The following is a 6584-nucleotide window of genomic DNA, read 5'->3' on the forward strand; positions in this document are numbered from 1 at the left end:
CAGTCACCCAATTGCATAGTATTTAGTGAAACAAAGCACATAGACCTCATTTTACAAGTCCACGTTCCTGTTATGCATGAGGCATCTTTCTCCTTTCCATTCGTTTCTCAGGGCACATCTAATGTTGTGGTAATGGTGTAATGTGTTGGCAAGGCACAGTCCACTTGTGGTGACCCCGTTAGGTTTTCAAGAAGGGAGACCAATAGAGTTGGTGCTCTCCCATCTGAGTACAGATCCTAAACTGATCCTGTTTTGGGATCTGAAGAGATCAGGCTGCCCTGGGAAATCCAGGCCAGGGTGAGGCTATGGATTATTTCCTAATTACCCACATGAATTGCAGCACTGAATGAATATATAGTCCTTTTTAATGGTGATCCAGACAGTGTTTCTTTTGCTGTATGTTCTCACTCTTATGCTTTGGTGTGTAGACACAGGGGTGGATTTCTCCACCATCTAGGTATTGCAAAGGTTTTGTCTGTAGAATCATAGAATCATAGAGTTGGAAGGGACCTCCTGGGTCATCTAGTCCAACCCCCTGCACTGTGCAGGACACTCACAACCCTATTGCTCATCCACTGTCACCTGCCACCCCCCTTGAACCTTCACAGAATCATCCTCTGTCAGATGGCTCTCCAGCCTCTGCTTAAACACCTCCAAAGACGGAGAACCCACCACCTCCCGAGGAAGCCTGTTCCACTGAGAAACCGCTCTGACTGTCGGGAACTTCTTCTGGATGTTTAGACGGAATTTCTTTTGAATTGTGGCTGTGGTTGTTTGGTGTTGTGCAGAGCTGGTGATGTCATGAGTGATGGATAACTTTTTTCCTGCCAGTTTCCCCCCAGCAGTGGGTCGTGATGCTTTTTGTTGCTTGAATTTAATACGCATTTTGGGGAAAAAATCATAACAAATCTATTTTCTAGCAGAGGTACACAACTTACAGCACCATCTTCCTCTTGACTTCGATGTGATTTGACTGGGTCAGCAATGAAGAGATCTGAATGGTTAGTCTACACACATTCCAGAAAATGAATTAAAATCAGGTTTGAAATAGTGTATAATTCGGGGGGGGGGGGAGATGAATAATATAATTTAAAATATAATGGAGCTGGATCCATACAGGAGCAACAAACAATAGAGATGTTCCGTAGCTCCTAAATGTGAGAAATAGGACATCAAAAACTAGATGTTGAGATGATACCATCCACAATTTCTTATAACATATACATGAATAATGTCCCGGAGGACTGGAAGAGAGCAAATGTTATTCCGATCTTCAAAAAAGGGAGGAAGGATGACCCGGGAAACTACAGACCAGTGAGTCTGACCTCTGTTGTGGGGAAGATAATGGAGCAGATATTAAAGGGAGCGATCTGCAAACATCTGGAGGACAATTTGGTGATCCAAGGAAGTCAGCATGGATTTGTCTCCAACAGGTCCTGCCAGACCAACCTGGTTTCCTTTTTTGACCAAGTATTTGAAAGGTTGTCACTTGGAGGAGGGCAGGATGCTGTTTCTGTTGGCTGCAGAGGAGAGGACACGCAGTAATGGGTTTAAACTTCAAGTACAACGATATAGGCTAGATATCAGGAAAAAGTTTTTCACAGTCAGAGTAGTTCAGCAGTGGAATAGGCTACCTAAGGAGGTGGTGAGCTCCCCCTCACTGGCAGTCTTCAAGCAAAGGTTGGATACACACTTTTCTTGGATGCTTTAGGATGCTTAGGGCTGATCCTGCGTTGAGCAGGGGGTTGGTCTAGATGGCCTCTATGGCCCCTTCCAACTCTATGATTCTATGATTCTATAAATTTCAATAAAGTGTAGGGTTTCTAACTTAGGGCTGGGCTTTCCTGGACATTTGAGGGGTAGAGTCTAGGAAGGGTGGGATTTGGTGAAGGATGGACTTCAGAAAGGTGTGATACCATAGCAACAAGCCTTCAGAGCAGCCCTTTTCTCCAGGGGAACTGGAATCTGTCGTTCGGAGATCCACTGTAATTGCGGGAGATCTCCAGGCCTGACCTGGAGGCTGGCAACCCTAATATCTGACTATGTGACAGCTGTGTGGTCCCCTTCTCCCCAGTGAAGTGCACATTCTCCCCTCACCCTTTAATTGCTTTTAGGGAGTAAAGATGTCAAGGCTACAAAAGTTAGGTTTCTTCCCATGACAGAAGCAGAGAAGCAAGGTGGTTGTACACAGACACACACTCACATACACACACACAAAATCCAGGCTTTAGACACCATGCTCGAGTGCACTTGCCAGACAGGGTTCCCGGTATGTGATTTAACAATTTGAAAGAAACAAACAAAAAAGCAAGCCAGGTTTAAAAGTGTGTAAAGGTAAATGAGCAGAGCTGTTAGTAAGTCCCATTAATCATGCACAAAGCGATGTGTGGTTGATCTTAGTAGGGCCACATAAATCACGTAGCTCAGCCTCTGTATTAATTTGGATTTAGCAAGTAATTGTCCAAAGAAGAAAAATGCTCCTGCTTGTAAATGCAACTTGATTGTTTCCTCATTCCAGTCTGATCCTGAGAACTGCAGCAGCAGCAAATAACAATATCTAAGTGGTCCCGGATCACATCACAGGAGCGCTTGGGTGGGAAAAACCGAGGAGTTCTTCTGAGCACCTTAAGGACTAACTCAATTTGTGGCAGGGGAGGAGCTTTCCTGAGTCACTGCTGAAATCTGAAATCACTGCTCACTTCTTCAGGTATAACAAGATTGGTGGCCGTGCTAGTTTTTCTCTGTCAACAGAAAAGAGTCAGAATACAGGAGTTCCTGAAGGACCAACAAAATTTGTGACAGTGGAGGCACTTTCATGAGTCATTGCTCCTTGCTTCATACATAGCTAGACGGTGAGTCCATCTGTCCTTTTATCTTGGAGAGTGGAGTGATTTCAGATGCTGAATGGCAATGGCAGGCAAACGACAACAGCAGACACAATGAGTTCAAATCCCCTGTTCCTGTTGATGAGTTCAAATCCCCTGGTCCGGATGAAATGCACCCGAGAGTACTCAAAGAACTTTCCAGAGAACCTGCACAGCCCTTGTCCATCATCTTCGGAACCTCTTTAAGGACTGGAGATGTCCCGGAGGACTGGAAAAGAGCAAACGTTATTCCGATCTTCAAAAAAGGGAGGAAGGATGACCCGGGAAACTACAGACCAGTGAGTCTGACCTCTGTTGTGGGGAAGATAATGGAGCAGATATTAAAGGGAGCGATCTGCAAACATCTGGAGGACAATTTGGTGATCCAAGGAAGTCAGCATGGATTTGTTTCCAACATGTCCTGCCAGACCAACCTAGTTTCCTTTTTTGACCAAGTAACAGGTTTGCTGGATCGGGGAAATTCGGTTGATGTCATTTACTTGGATTTTAGTAAAGCTTTTGACAAGGTTCCCCATGATGTTCTGATGGATAAGTTGAAGGACTGCAATCTGGATTTTCAGATAGTTAGGTGGATAGGGAATTGGTTAGAGAACCGCACTCAAAGAGTTGTTGTCAATGGTGTTTCATCAGACTGGAGAGAGGTGAGTAGCGGGGTACCTCAGGGCTTGGTGCTCGGCCCGGTACTTTTTAACATATTTATTAATGATCTAGATGAGGGGGTGGAGGGACTACTCATCAAGTTTGCAGATGACACCAAATTGGGAGGACTGGCAAATACTCCGGAAGATAGAGACAGAGTTCAACGAGATCTGAACACAATGGAAAAATGGGCAAATGAGAACAAGATGCAATTTAATAAAGATAAGTGTAAAGTTCTGCATCTGGGTCAGAAAAATGAAAAGCATGCCTACTGGATGGGGGATACGCTTCTAGGTAGCACTGTGTGTGAACGAGACCTTGGGGCACTTGTGGATTGTAAACTAAGCATGAGCAGGCAGTGTGATGCAGCGGTAAAAAAGGCAAATGCCATTTTGGGCTGTATCAACAGGGGCATCACATCAAAATCACAAGATGTCATAGTCCCATTGTATACGACACTGGTCAGACCACACCTGGAGTACTGTGTGCAGTTCTGGAGGCCTCACTTCAAGAAGGACGTAGATAAAATTGAAAGGGTACAGAGGAGAGTGACGAAGATGATCTGGGGCCAAGGGACCAAGCCCTATGAAGATAGGTTGAGGGCCTTGGGAATGTTCAGCCTGGAGAAAAGGAGGTTGAGAGGGGACATGATAGCCCTCTTTTAAGTATTTGAAAGGTTGTCACTTGGAGGAGGGCAGGATGCTGTTTCTGCTGGCTGCAGAGGAGAGGACACGCAGTAATGGGTTTAAGCTTCAAGTACAACGATATAGGCTAGATATCAGGAAAAAGTTTTTCACAGTCAGAGTAGTTCAGCAGTGGAATAGGCTGCCTAAGGAGGTGGTGAGCTCCCCCTCACTGGCAGTCTTCAAGCAAAGGTTGGATACACACTTTTCTTGGATGCTTTAGGATGCTTAGGGCTGATCCTGCGTTGAGCAGGGGGTTGGACTAGATGGCCTGTATGGCCCCTTCCAACTCTATGATTCTATGATTCTATGCTTCTATGAACTGGACAAGGGCTGACATGCAGGAGGGCAGTAGGTGTGGAGCATTCAGTGCAAAAGGGGTAATTGGCTCGCAAACAGAACACAGTATGGTTTTAATTGGCAAGGCTGCACAGAGCATAAAGGGTGGGAGTCTACAGTCAGAGGCTTTCCACCCCCCACTTCCCCCACGCTATTGATGTTTGGAAGTCTCCTTGCCCCCCCCGTCAATCTGAGAAGGGAAACCAGCCCTTCTGTTGCCCCAGCCACATGGAGGCCCCAAAGGGGGATCTGGGACCATCTCTAACACAAATGTTGACCAATGGCAGCAAGGGGAGACATCGTCCATCTGTCTGTCGTCCATCCGTCCACCCATCCACCCACCCACCCACCCACCCATCCATCCATCGACCCTGCTCTTACCTCATTCTTGGGAGGCAACAGCAGAGAGAAAATACCAGCCCTGTCTGACCCCCAATTGACCTCTCTGAAACAGAGAGGCAGGAAAGAACCATCCCGACTGTGCTGGTGCTCCTATGCGGTTCGAACTAAAACAATTTTTACTGATACGAGACCCACCTCTGGTCAGTTGAGACCAGCCTTAACTGGGGTTTCTCCACATGCTTTTTTCCTTGGGGGAAGGGGTGTTGTTCTGGTCCCATACGCTTTAGTTTTCTCCCAGACTTCAGCATGCATTTTTGTGGCTAAGTTTTCACTTCCTTTTATTTGTGTGTGTGTGTCCCACACCTTTGGAGACCCCCTTTACCCTGGTCTTTTCCAGGGAATCAAATATGACTCAGGTTTTTCCTTATGTGTAACGTTTCCTGCCTTTCTTCAGCCCAGTTTTCAAGGATAGGACTGTCATAATATCATAATCATCTGTCCCCTTGCAGCTGTTGTCTGTTCTTCCCCAGAGCTGTCTTCTGCAGGAAAGCCCTTTGGGTTTAGCAATTCATAGCAGGAAGGCAGAACTGATGAACCGCAAGCCTTTTTACAGAAAAAGACCGTGTCTAACTCCAGCAGATGTTTCTGGGGCTGCGAAAAGACCCATCATTGCATGCTGCACAATGAGGTGCTGATTCTGCTACTTACGCCAAGATTTAATGAATTCCTCCACTCTCTGCTTTAAAGCCACCTTTGGGGATCCAGGGCCAACCCGTGAAAAGTATAACATTTGCTCTTTGGACACCAGAGAACCAATTATGGATTCAGCCAAGCCTCGTAAGCAGTGGGGGCTTCCGGGAGGGCTTTGAACCCAGAGCTGGCCGTGGTTACCCCATTCCAGTCCCACCTGTTCAACAACCCATAAGGCTGGAATCCCAAGATGGGACTGTGAGACCAGGAGCCAGTGTGGGAGAGTCCAGGGCTGCTGGCCGTGCAAGGTGCAGGCGCTGATGCAGGTTGTGCCAGCTGTACTATAATAGAAATGGGTGGTGGAGTGGTTACTTCCTCTGATAACAGGAAGAAGAAGAAGAGTTGGTTCTTAAATGCTGCTTTTCTCTGCCCGAAGGAGTCTCAAAGCGGCTTGCAGTCGCCTTCCCTTTCCTCTCCCCACAACAGACACCCTGTGAGGTAGGTGAGGCTGAGAGAGCCCTGATATCACTGCTCTGTCAGAACAGCTTTATCAGGGCCGTGGCGAGCCCAAGGTCACCCAGCTGGCTGCATGTGGGGGAATGCAGAATCGAACCCAGCATGCCAGATTAGAAGTCCACACTCCTAACCACTACACCAACCTGGCTGCATAGATAACAGCCGTATTGGAGGGAAAGGGAGGGAAGGATCCAACAGGTGATTTATGGCTTTATGGGTTTGTGGTCAACAGCCTGGGAGGCACCAGGAGAACACAGGTGAAACGTGGGTCAGGAACAGAGTTCATGACACATATTTTGCTGGAAGTAGCCCTATGAGGGAAGGACAGGATGGTCAGTGTAATGGAGGTAGGGTTTCTGCGGCAAAACGCCCAGCTCCAAATTGAGTATTGATTTCCTCTTTGGGCCCCTAAGACTCATGCTAAAAATAGCATTAGAACTATCTAATCTAGGCTTTTTCTCAAATGCAAAGGAAACACAATGGTTGCCAA

The sequence above is a fragment of the Paroedura picta genome, chromosome 2, assembly GCF_049243985.1.
Source record: "Paroedura picta isolate Pp20150507F chromosome 2, Ppicta_v3.0, whole genome shotgun sequence".
Lineage (NCBI taxonomy): Eukaryota > Metazoa > Chordata > Lepidosauria > Squamata > Gekkonidae > Paroedura > Paroedura picta.